The sequence below is a fragment of the Mauremys reevesii genome, linkage group 6 (genome assembly GCF_016161935.1).
Source record: "Mauremys reevesii isolate NIE-2019 linkage group 6, ASM1616193v1, whole genome shotgun sequence".
NCBI classification, from domain to species: domain Eukaryota; kingdom Metazoa; phylum Chordata; order Testudines; family Geoemydidae; genus Mauremys; species Mauremys reevesii.
Window position 1 is genome coordinate 24,500,532 of NC_052628.1, and position 13,523 is coordinate 24,514,054.

The window sequence follows — 13,523 nt, forward strand, 5'->3', positions numbered from 1 at the left end:
TTTAAATTACTCTGTGCTGAACTTGGGCAGGTACCTCTGCCACTCCTCTGTCACATACTTGTCTACTTCCAGTCTGTTCAGTGGCAGGATGGAGCCCAGGAAAATATGTATCTGTTGTGCAAGAGACTTCAACCTCCATTCCACTACTCGTGGAACTTCTCCCTCATTTCTGGTTTCACTTTTCCACCCAATAGGCTCTTCTAAGCCTCAAGATCTCATTATTAACTTGCTCCTGGTATTAGTCAAGCTAGTGATGATGAAGTTGCGGATGAGGAGGAGAATAATAAAAATAAATAACGTGTTGTCCTTTTCTAGTGACTTTCTTACAAGGATGAACATTAATTAATTAAGGCTCACAACACACCTGTGAGGTAGGAAAGTATTGTTATCCCTATTTAATAGAAGGAGAAACTGGGGAATAGAGAGGTTTAAGTTTTCCAAATTTACACCACAACTCAGTTGCACAGCTAGGAATAGAACCCAGAACATATGACTCCATTTTATGAGCTAAGCACTAGGCCACACTAGCTTTATTGGTATAAGATCCATACATAGAGTGACCATATTTCCCTGTGCTAAATACGGGACACCTGGTAAAATTACTCGTATTCAAGCGAGTTCAATGGCAATCAGTCAGTACTATGCAGTACAAATATTCAAATTAACATCAAGTTGATTGAGACCTTGTTAAAAAGAAATACTGCGTAGATGGATTCTTTTTATTTACTTTCTTATCTTTAAGGTTCACACGGGGAGAGGTAACAAACACACACTCCCATACACCTCTCTCACACAGGGTAGGTAACTGACCAACCTGATCCTTCCTACCCTGCCCTGTGCTCTCTAGTGGTTCTTAAACTTTTTACCATGAGGACCAACTTTTCTGAAAGCAAATGAGCACAGACTCCACCTTCACAAGTGCTAGAGAATTATGGGTGCTTTTTGCTATGGGGCAAAGGGGGAGTGGCCCCCCTTCCTGACTTTGCATAGTTCCTCGCCAGCTGGCACAGTGATGTCTCCCCACCAGGCCTGTGAGAGCTGCTGTGGGACAGGCTGGTCCAGAGGCCAAATCTCCATGATTTCAGCGTCACCCCACTGTCCCACTAGCCGGACAGGAAGCAGCGCGGTGGCCTGGCCTGGAGCTGAGCAGAGGGACCCAGGCCCCAATCCCTGCCATGGAACGGCCATCAATGAGACACCCTCCAGGATGTGAATGTTTTGCTAACTCCCTACAATGAGCCACAGCTTGAGCGGGGAGGTAGAGGTAGGCAGCGGACACAACTTTGCCCTCCTTTTATTTTTCTGAAATAATGCCCAGGAGACAATATTCATATATATCAGCTATTCATGAAAAACTAGATTACTAAAGTATGTACTGTTAGGATAGTATTTATTTTGACAAACTTTAGTGAGGTAGAGGAGTTTGTTTCTATGTACGTAGCTTATACAGATGTGGAAAATCTGACCCAAAGTGAAACTAGAGACTGAGCTGTACATCTCCCTAGGGAACAGAACTGTTTCCTTTGACTCCCTTTCCTCCCAACCTGCCCTCCATCCTTCCGTTGCCCCTCAAACTCTGGTCCTTTCACCTCCCTGTCGCCTCCACCCATCTCCTCCTCCCCATCAGCACCAAGCTGGTTGTGCACCAGCATGGGAAGGCACTGAAAGCAGAAGAGGAGAGTCAATCTCCCTCTGCCCTCAGTGTTGACACCACTGCCACCCCCAGTGACTTGGATGAATCACTGCAGGAATAAAAACCCTGCTCAGTCCCTGTGTCCCTACATCCCTGCTGGGTGCATGAGAGTGACTCTAGTTGGAGCTGGAACAGCAGGGTAAGACATTTGTAAATCACTACATGGGATTTCTTCCAATGTCTTATTTTCACATGTGTAAATAAAAAAGTAAAAATGACAGACTGATAGAGCCTGCTCTGCACAACGTCCATGGCCTCAGTAGAGGCTTTTGTGAAACAACAGTCTTTAAATGGGTCCTCAGCCCAGTGTCTTCTGAAAAAACCTTACATCACCTGATATGAGCAACTCCTAGTTTTATAGATCTTCATGGCTGATGTTTTTTCTGTCACACTCCTCTGAGCTTTGTACTTTTTTTAGTCTTCTCCTTTTCATGAGAGGCATTAATATTACCATATTTAAAGGTTTTGGCTAAAACTGACAAGCTATCCACCCATCTAAAGTACTTATGTGGTCACTATCACTATAGGAGCTGAGTGCCTCAATGTATTTATCCTCACAGCCTTCCTGTGAGGTAGGGCTAATCCATGCTCTACGCTTTGAACATAAATGAAATATGTAATAAATAATATATTTATAATTAATATAATATAAAAACCCCACTGTACCTCAACCAGGCTCGAGAGAAGAGCAGAATACAGGCCGCAAGGGAAAGATTTTATTCTCCAAGGAAGTGCTTATATCTAGACTTGGCACAATTAATTTTTTATTTTTTTATAATTTCATTGGATAATATCAATGTTTATTTTTACACATTTTTTCAATTTTTATCAATTTAAACCAGTGGTTCTCAACCTATTTACCATTGTGGGCCACATATGCAGCTCTCTCTGTGTTATGTGGGCTGCATCCACACAATATATATACTACCCGTATGGCTCTGTGAATGTCAAATAGGCCACAGCTGTGTGCTGACTGGGCCACATGCAGCCCCTGGATTGAGAACCACTGATTTAAACTTTCGCAGTGATACTACTTGCTGCTCTATTGCTACAAATAACTATAAACATAGATATTTAGTGCAACATTATCTAAACTGATAGTTCTGCAAATGGTTGGCATAGAGGTTTTATAAACATATACACATGGGGGTTTGGTGCAGAGTTATACTCAGGTAAGTATGCAGTAAGTATTTAATTTATAAATGACAGATTATCATCTTTCTAGGTATAGTATGATGTAATTTTTAATTAAATTCAGATTTTGTGTATTATAAGTAACTCACTAGCTAAAAGCCTAATGCTTTTCAAACCAGTCTTGGTACCATATAATCGAAGCTGTTATTGTTAATATTTTGAATGTATACCTTTGTTCTTTGTAGATTTGGGAGAGGGTCTCACAGAACATAATGCTCTGGGTTTCTGCAAGCTTTTATCTCTGTGTGACCAAAATATTTGGATGTGTGGACAATCCCAGAAGGTGTATGTGGTGACCTATTTGCCCATATACACTCTAGAATAGATTGGGGCTGTTTAATTTTGTTGAGGATTACTGAGGTGTGGAAGAAGTTACAAGAGTGTAAAACTAAGTCATATTTATGTAATAGTTGCTGACTATTACACAGGTAATAGATGAATTCAGAAAGTGAAGGGTTCTAATCTTCTGTCAATACATAATTCTGAAAGTTAATCACGTAAGTTCATGGGAGAATAAACTTCAAAAGTTGAAGACAACATATTGGGTGCACATTCACATCCTGAGACTGTTTTGGTCTTTTTCCAAAAGAAACAATGCAGAGCCTTCTGTTCTTTGGCTATTATAATACTTAATAGAAATAAGCATATATGGATTTATTCGAAGCAATTTTATTGACCATATACTTTGCAAGGGTCATTAGTCTTGCATTACTTTTTGAGGATTATGTACCAACATTTGAGACATTACTTTAGGATCACCATGCAATTAAAATGCAAACATTGAAATATCAAGCTTTAAACTTTGCCCTACAAGATTTGTCTGAGTATTTCAAACAGAGAGACAATTATTCAATGTGCAATGGTATCATAGTGAGGTATGGTTTCACTGCAGTCATTTGTCCTTAATGAGCCATATACAGTTTCTTATAATTACATATAAAGGCTCTGCTAACAAGCATTTCCAAATTGTGGATTGTGATGGTCAGAATAGTCTCCTTCCATTCCTCACCCTCCCAAGATACTTTAAGTGTAACTTGACCTCTCTTCTATTTGCCCCACAAAATCATAGCATGAGGAAAGAACTAGACAAAATGAACATGTACAAACTTTGTTTTTCCTTTCTTCAACTGTGAAAGAACAGCCAACAAGAAGCAATCAAGACAAACCAGGTTACGACTCTTTGGCTGTTTGGTAACTTCAAGGCAAGATCACAAATAGTATTTTGGGAACTGGTCCTCTGCTACCATGGGCTTCCAAGCATCTTCTTCATAGATTTCCCTTTCCTCCCATGTTGAAGTATCCTATCCTGGACACATGGGTGGCAATGAGTGGGCCCAGTAAGGTGACCAGATGTCCCGATTTTATAGAGACAGTCCTAATATTCAGGGCTTTGTCTTATATAGGCACCTATTATCCCCAATTCCCTGTCCCAATTTTTCACACTTGCTATCTGGTCACCCTAGTGTCCAGATACCAGGAGACATGCAATAGCAATATGACTATCTAAAGAAGGAATGACACTTGTAGATTTAAACAGCATGCCTAACTCTTCACAATCTTTCACTAACACTTAGTATCATTTATTGTTTATGTTATAGTAGAGCTTAGGGGCCCCAACCAAAACCTGGGCTTCATCGTGCTAGGCATTGCACAAACAAGTACTGAAGGCCAGTCCTGCCCCCAAAGAACTTACCATCTAAATACATAAGACAAACAAAGGTGGAGTGGTAACAGGCGTACAGAGAAGTGAAGAGACTGCCTGACATTACACAGCAGGTCAATGGCAAAACTGAAAATAGAACCAAATCTCCTGATTCCCAGTCCCACTGCCCTCTCCACAAGATCAAAATGTCTCTCCAAATGCTGTCGAATTCTCTTAACCCAAAGATACTTATGTAACAATGCAGTGTAGAAGATTGGGTATGGAAAGGTTACACAAGCATACATAAATCATCTTGATTGCTGTTAGCTGTACCCAAATTCCAAAACAAATTGACTACCTGAACAAATGTGATGAGCAAACAGGTAGAATGCTCCCAAATGGTTTGGCACATAAGATTATATGTTCATATTATTCAAGTAAAAACAAAAGAGAGCATTCACATTTCACTCTGTGCAATAGACAACAATTTATATATCAGTCAGGCATCAGCCAGAATCATTAGAGGCAGAGGTGACATTAACAGAAGAGTTTGTGGAAGTGGATTTTCCACAAAAAGGGCTGTGTACCCCAATGACCAAAGGTGGGGAAAAGAAGGCGGAAGAATCTCATACAGCGAAGCACAAGAAGGGAACACGGGGAGCAGGCAATGGTGCCTCAGATGCCCGCACAGTAGTCTGCTACCAGAGTGGGGGCAAAGGACACAAAGAGTGACTGTCTCTACATGGACTATAGGTTCTGAGAGTGGACAGGTGTAAAAATGGGACTTGGGGTAAGAACGATTTCTATCAAAGTAGGCAGAAGAACGAGACGGGGTGGTGTTGATTCAGCGGCAGCATGTTCCCTTGTATGGAGTGCCCTGGTAAGACAGCAGTGGCAACAGGAGGGGACAATGGTAATGATCTATTGTATACACGGGGAAAAGAGCATTTATCCCATGGCCTTTATCCCCTTGGAAGTGGCAGGGAAGTTTAGATAGCAATGAGTAGGGATAGTAAAGTCATTACCTTACACAGTAATGCTAGGAACTGACTGGACCCCATTCCTCTTATGTAGAAAGGGTAGAAAGTGGGAGAAGGGACCCCAACTGGTGGGTCAGCATGAAAAGCTCATGAGTGTACGCCCTCCAGGAGTCCTCCAGGTCCAGTGTGTGATAACCCTAGACATAAGAAAACAGGCTCAGAAAGAGGTGATACACAGGAGGACTTGGGGGGGTAGGTGAGAAAAATGTGAGAGGACAGTGAAGCCGGGGTGACAAAGCAGTGACACCTAGAGGCCAAAGAGGGTGGAGGCTCAGCTGACCCCCCCCCCCCCCGCCCGAAGAACAAGCTGAATTGAGGGGGGTGGGGTTCCTGACAAGGAAGCCTTGGTGGGCCAACCTACCCTGGCATTCCCAAACTAGGGGAAAGATAAGGCAGGGGAAGAGAGGGATCCCAAAATGATGGCTCTAGAGGAACAGTCCATGTGGATTGATAAGCCCAGAGCCAAGTAAACTGGAGCAAAGGCTTGTGGGACGTGACTGGCGTGATGACCTATGGGCTGAGGCGGAGCTGTAGGGATAACCTCCATTGTAAAAGTGTACTTTTTGTGCATGGAAGGCAGGAAACCCTCACCGGTAGTCCATGAAGGGCTATTCCCAAAGGGCACTGACACCCCCAGTAGAATCCCAACCCCAAAAAGAGGGAAATGCATGGGCAGCGAAGAGGACCTCTTTCAGAGGCAAAAAAAGGCCTCAGGTGAAATAAGGGGAGGTGAGTAACAGGGTACTATTAGCAGCACCCTGACACTGACGTTGCTGAAGTCTGAGGAAGGCTGCAGGCCCAGCTGGAATTAATTATAGGCTTTCTGTTGGGGGATTGAAAGCACTTGGGTGGCAATCACTGAGCTAACAAGGTAATTGGGAGAATATAAATGGATGAAGCAGGAAGCAAGGGGTAGCTCAGAAGGAGGCTCAGAGAATGAGCCAGGGCTGAGGCGTGAGGGAAGCCTACCCTTGCTGTAAATCTGCATTGCACCATGTTACTGTGTAAGAAAAAAACCCAGTGTGTGTTTGTAACTGTGAAACTACCTGAACTGGCCAGGAAGTGTGGTTCACCAGGTAGTGATGGAGGTGCCCTGTGACTGTCCTCTAATATTTTTTTATAATTCTGACAGTCATAAATATCCTTTTCTAACACATGGACATGAGTATTAGTAGACAATGTAAAAGAACAGATTCCCCCCTCCCTAAGCGGTAGCATCCTTGCTAGAGGAGGCAGAAAACTCCAGGATGTTCATCTTGTGAAGTTTTCTAGGAAACATTCCATCAAACAAGGAAGGCAGTAAATCTTCCCTCTACCCCCATATCTGTGGAGACAGGAGCTATGCTGCATGAATTTCTACCCTTTTATATAGCTCTGATGGTTTTCTCTCCACCTGGCAACAAGTCTCCTTGGAGAAATCATGCTACCATTTGCTAAGGGCCCCTGCATCTACTTAGTCTCAGCAAAAACAGTTAATAATGCTTTAAAACAGACGTTAACTCCCTCCTTGATTTCCATATATAAATCCAGATTGAACAGAGAATAGTGCCTGCTCCAAAACTCCATAAACATCCAGTTCCAGGAGCATCAGTGGAATGGCATCCACAGGATTTCAGGGAGGGAGATCCAGGGCCATGTAGCCAACATTCCTCCTCTTACATGAAGGAATAAAGTTCCTTCCATGCATGTTTGTGGAGGAGACCACTGGCTCTGTATACTGCATGTGCAACAGTTTGGGTACTGAGAGCAGAGATGGAAGTTAAAAGTATTGGAACACCAGTCTGTCCTGGCCTTCTATGTCTCAGGTTAAGAGAAGCTAACATTCCTGCTCCAGCTCATATAGTACATATACGAAAACTGAGAAACACCTGGGTAATATTTTGCCATATACAGTAGGTCATAAGAGTGATATATGTTTCACAGACTTCTCACATTTCTTTTGTAGGCTCTAAAAAAGCTCTAATATCTAAGTACAGAGTCAACTGAGAAATAAAATACCTGGGAGAGAAATCCAATTGTTTACTTATCAGAATATTATAAGAGCTGTTTATTTTGTCTATTTTGCTTCAGCATGTGGAATGTTTGCAAGTTCTACTGAAATGAATTATCTCTTTGAAATTAATATGGTTTTATGATCTATATACTGGTCCCATCTAGGAAGAGGAAAGACAAAAATCCCATCATTTAGAGCCTTCTGGAATGTCATAGGTTTTAGAACTTAAAATATTGGGTCAGATTCTGACCCCAGAGAAAACTCCTTGTACTGTGCTGCTCATGTAAAAAGTTGGCTTGATCAGCCAGCTGAGAATTTCCAGGGTGTAGGAATACCTGAGTTGTGTAGAATCTCCCCCAATATTTACCTCTATCAATATCCGGTTGGAAAGTATTCTGGACATCTGAATCTTGGTGCTAATCTTGGTGCTAATCTACTTATGATTATTCAAATAATTTGATTTCTTGCATTCGGAATCAGAGAATACAAAACAATTTTCTCTCCTACAAAGCCCTTCAAAAAACTCTACCTCTGCCTATGTCTCTACTCTCATTCATCAGCAACCCCAGCTGCCAAACTGCTGCATCAGAAGTCCCAATTACAGTCATTCCACTAGTGAATCCTGCCTCACTTCTCACTGTTTCGTTGTTTCACTCTTATCTTTGGTATTTTAGCATGCCATCCCTGGTGCTCTTCCAATCTTCTTTAACATCCTTCCACAAAGCCCCTTAATGCTAATCTTGTGACCCTATTGCTAAGAAGGGAGTGAGAGCAGAAAAAAAATCCCTTTGAGTCAAATTCTGATTTTAATTAATGCCTTTACCAGATCTACTCCAGATTTACAGTGGTGTCTTAGGGCCTGAAACTCATAGGCTTTCTGCTGGGTTTTTAACCCAGCTCTAAGAGCAGGATCTGACCTTACAACTAACCCTTCCTTTGGGTCTCCCAATATGTTTTGTGTTTTCTGCCTACTTTATAAAGTAAGCTTAATCAGCCCACTGACACCACAAGTAATCAATGACATAAGGTCTGAGACTATAGCAGACACCCGAGCCTACTGTCTATTCAGCCAACTTAGAGGGGATTTATTTTTTAACACATTGTAAATTAATATAATTAATGTTTTAAAATGTGTTTTAAGAAAACAAAAACATAGGGTATTTATACTTTTAACTTCCACCTACCCCACCGCTACAATATCAGTATATTCCCAAGTATTCCACAGTTGTAGAAACCAAATTGTCAGGCAGCTTCTGTTTTGTGCACTTGTACATTTTAGGGGCATATACATTTCTGTATGTGCACAAGCATTTACTCATACAGTTTGCATAACTGGACAATTGTACTACTTGATCTGACTATCCAAATGCTCATTTGTGCACACAGAGAAATGCCTGCATTTGCACAAAATTGAAGCCAGGTAAAAATCTGGCAATACAAATTTTTGTTTGTAAAGGACCCACTCCCAATCTGTATTTAAATGGGACAACCCATGTGAAGTAAGGTTGCTAGGACTGGGTCCATGCTCTGTAGCCATTTCTTTGCAAACTGGCACTTCTACAGCAGCTTTGAGTTGACAGTCAGCAGCTGAAATCTACCAACAAGACTTCTTACACTCAGCTGCTAGACTGCCTGCCGGGTATAAGCAACCCTTTGGACCTCACTTCCATGGAAACAGAAGTCAGAAGGATGGAACTCCAAAATTACATGAGAACACGGGGTTTGCAATACCTGTTTAGACCAATAGTTGCATCAAGTCTGGTAATCTGTCTCCAGCAGAGACAGGCAAAACCCCCAAAATTCTACAATGCACCTCTTGACTTGTGCAGTACTGTGCATGGTGTGGGGGTGCTGAACTTTAATAATGAAGTAATGAAAATCCCAAGATGACCCTAATTTGTCACAAGTGTTTCACTCAGAGTGCTGCTTGACAATGGTAGAAAATGGCAAGATAAAAGCTTTGGGGAATTAAAAAAAGAGTCCAAAAAGCACTAGTACTGAAATATTTGGAAATTAACAAATGGCCCAAGATCTCAGTCAAATCAAGCTGGCATGAGTGGGGGCGCTGTCCCATCACACAGTGGCCATATACTTCCAAAGCACTGACTTAAAATACAACAGAATTATAGGCAGATTGAAAGAAGTGCTGGGAATTTATTTGCTTATGGGCAGTTTCTTGAATATGTTTAGGTGGCAAAATTGACGAAGGTAGAAAAAGTATATACCACTGAAAGTCATATTACAGAAATCATTGTGTCCTGGTGATGAATGGAGAAGAAAGGAAGGAGAAAAGGAGATGATCAGGTCAGGGACACCTGAACTTCAAAAAAAAAAAAGATGAGATTTGATGGGATTTGAAATGTACTCTAGGGCCAGCAGCATTTGGGATCTGAATGGCAGGGCCATCACTAGTGAAAGACTTCCAAAATGGGCAGGGAGGAGTAGGATAGGGCATAACTTTAGGTATGGCTAGAATTCTGTGTAAGAATTCTACCGGGGAACATCAAACCCCAGAACGGTAGAGGGATATGACAATATTTTGCCAGAGTTTCTGAAACATCTTGGCACCAACACCCATCAATGGTTATCCAAATTCCTGACACGCGTTGTTAATGCGGGTAGCCTGCCAAGCCTGGGCGGTGTATGACTCCTCCATTTGGGGAAGCTGCATGTTCCTGAACCATGGCCCCGCCCATGCTCTGCCTCCTCCCTCCAAAGCTGCACCCAGGCTCCATCCCCAGCCCTGTTTGGCCCCTTCCCCTGAGGCCCCCTGGCCCACTGCTCATGCCTCTTCACCCCCTCCCTCTTTGCCCCCTCCTCCAAGCTCCTGCCTGCTTGCCAGTTGGCCGGCCGCTAACCATTCACATGCGCCTCTTCACCTGCTCCTACAAGGCCCCCATGTGGGTGGAGTAGGGACGGGAAATGGCAAAGAGAGGGCAGGGTCTCAGTGGAAACAGGACGAGTGGGAACAGGGCCTCAGGGCAGAGCCCAGGCAGGACTACAGCCAGAGCTCCCTTTCGCCAGCAGTGCATTCCAAAGGTGGCGGGCCAGCTGTCTGGGGAGCCTCCCCTGCTTCTTATACCCGCTGCCTATGCTTCCAAGCCTCTGGAGGATGTCAAAAGTGATCGCTCTTCTAAAACTCGGTGAGTACTCATACAATGCGGTCAGCTACCAACCAATCTTTCCGCTATCTATCATCTTTAAAGTCCTTATATCTCCAGAGGTGGGGACAATTCTCAGTGTCAATCAAGCTGGTTTCCAGAAGGGTCAAAGTGTATGTGACCAAGTCCTAGCCCTCACTACATATATAGAAAATGGATTTCAACAGAACTTGAAGACAGGAGCTGTTTTCTTGGATCTGACAACAGCCTATGATACACTATGGCACACTGGTCTTCTGGTAAAGGTGTCAAGAGCTCTCCCAGCATATGTGATGGACATAGTTGAACTTCTACTTCATGACAGGCATTTTCATGTATATATGGGTGCTAGAACAAGTGCATGGAGAACACAATCCAATTCCTTACCCCCAGGCTCTGTGCTTGTGCCCATCTGTTCAATCTGTACACAAACGACCTGCCACTGACTCAGTCATGCAAGTTTATCTATGCAGATGACATCTGCTGCAATATCCAGTGGCACTCTTTCACCAAATTGGAGAACGTCTTGAATGCCGACCTGACCAAGGTGGCAGCCTACTATAGCAGTTGGCACCTTCAACCAAGTGGGACCAAGACAGTTTCAGGAATCTTCCACAATATAAGCATGAGTTAGACATCTTTCTCAACAGAAAATGACTGAAACATAAGGCAAAACCGGTCTACCTTGGTGGCACATTGGACTGCTCTTTGACTTTCCACTATCATCTAAAAAAGACTGTTACCAAAGTCAGGACCAGAAATAATCTAATCAGCAAATTAGTCAGTTCAACATGGGGTGCAAGCACATAGACACTTCACACAGCGGCTCTAGCACTGTGCTATTCCTCAGCGGAAAACTGTGCCCGTGTGGCATCATTCGCCTTACACTAAATTGGTAGATGTTGAATTGAACTCGATCATGCATGTTATCGAAGGCAGCCATGCCCCACTCCTATCCCATGGCTACCAATTCTGGGTGACAAAGCTCCTCCACACATTCATCACAGATTGTCTACAGCCAGAGTGGTAGAAAAGTTATGTGCCAATCCAGGTCTCTCACTGTACATAGACATTATCAGTCACCCCTGAGCACGACTTACATTGAGGTGTCCATTGTGGTCTCAACTGTCAAACCTGAATCTGTCAGCAGCAACCCTATGGCATGATGAGTGGTCGGCTAAAGACCTTTGGAATGTTTCCTTGTCACTGATCCAACCATTTGACTGCCAGAATTTGACCTGCCACATCACCTTTGGACTCTGCTGAACAGGTTCCAAACTGGCCAAGGAATATGCACAGCTAACCTCTATGTATATGCTCCGTGCAACAACCCACTTTGTCAATGCAGGCTCCATTAGTCAATGTTGCATGTTGTCGACAAGTGTCAACTGATAAGATTTCATGGTGGCCTTAGGGTCCTTCATTCTGCTGATGAAGGTGCTATCAGGTGACTTGGCAAGCATTGCAAATGCTAGAAGAAAAAGAATACCAGTTTTGTACCACCATTATCCCATTTACTTCTGTAGAGTTATTTGTCAGCTAAATGGTTGTGACTGAGTGCAGGAAGAGGCTCAGTATGTTTCTTATTCTGCTTGAGATCAAGCAGAGTGAAAGAAGCCCAAACAAATGTGGATTTGAGAAGAGCTGCATGTGGTACATGAAAAAGCCACATACATGAGCCTCTAGGAGGATCACTGTTTAAAGAAATACTTAGAGTCACCAAACTAAAAGCTAATTATCTGGAGAAAAAAAATGTTCCAGTGATTTTTTTTGGACACTTGAATTCAGCAACAGTAAAGTGTATTTCACAGGTCTGTTCTAATTGATATATGAAACAGGGTGTGTGATTATACTGTACTATATACATCTGTATTTTTTTTTTTAATTTTATGGACTATCCCATGCCATGATCCTGAAAACACTTAGGGTATGTCCAGATGAGTGGGCAGTGATCGAGCCAGCAGGGATCGATTTATCGCATCTAGTCTAGACACAATAAATCGATCCCCGAGTGCTCTCCCATCAACTCCTGTACTCCAGCTCGGTGAGAGGCGCAGGCAGAGTCGACGGGGGAGCGGTAGCAGTCAACTCACTGTAGTGAAGACACCACGGTAAGTAGATCTAAGTACGTCAACTTCAGCTACATTATTCACGTAGCTGAAATTGCGTAATTTAGATCGATTTCCTCCCCCCCAGTGTAGACCAGGCCTTACAGGCATGTTAACTTGAAACATGTGAGTAAACGTTTGCAGGTTCAGGGCCCTATCTTATAGTAATCCCACAGACAACTGTGGTCACCCTTAACCAGTGCTCAGATTTCTGCAGAGGGGGAGGTAATAGTTGGTTATCCAATATCACCACTTTTCACTGGTGGTAGTTTAAAAAAAAGGCTGTGATGCCATCACATTGGGCACCAATACTTATCTTTCCCCTATTGAAACACCACAATTAATAAAGCAAAATTCAATAATTACATTATTAAGGCCATTTCACTCACCCACTCCTGGTGTGCATGCAAATATTTTGATAGTTATCAGGGATTCTCCAATGAAAAGAGACTCTTTTCATAGCTAGAATAAAGTAGGTTTCAGTCAAAAGTTCACTTAATGAATGGCCATTTTATTAACAAAATGTTCTTACTCCAGTAGTCTACTTTATTTCATATTCACAACTGCAGTGAGTTTAACCCTTAAATTACTCAAAACAACTGATTTGGAGAAGTCTAAATTGACTAAATGTAGCCCATATCTGCCCCTTTGCACTGTTCAAGTGATGCAAAGGGGGGTGGATTTGGGGAGAGAATCAGGCCCTCAAAATCAAG

General features: G+C 42.8%; 1 protein-coding gene across 1 annotated transcript in view; it reads left to right on the forward strand.

Annotated features, from left to right (window-relative positions):
• SLC1A3 (solute carrier family 1 member 3) overlaps nucleotides 1-13,523 on the forward strand; it is an 81,857-nt gene that overhangs the window by 26,039 nt on the left and 42,295 nt on the right. The window lies entirely within an intron of this gene.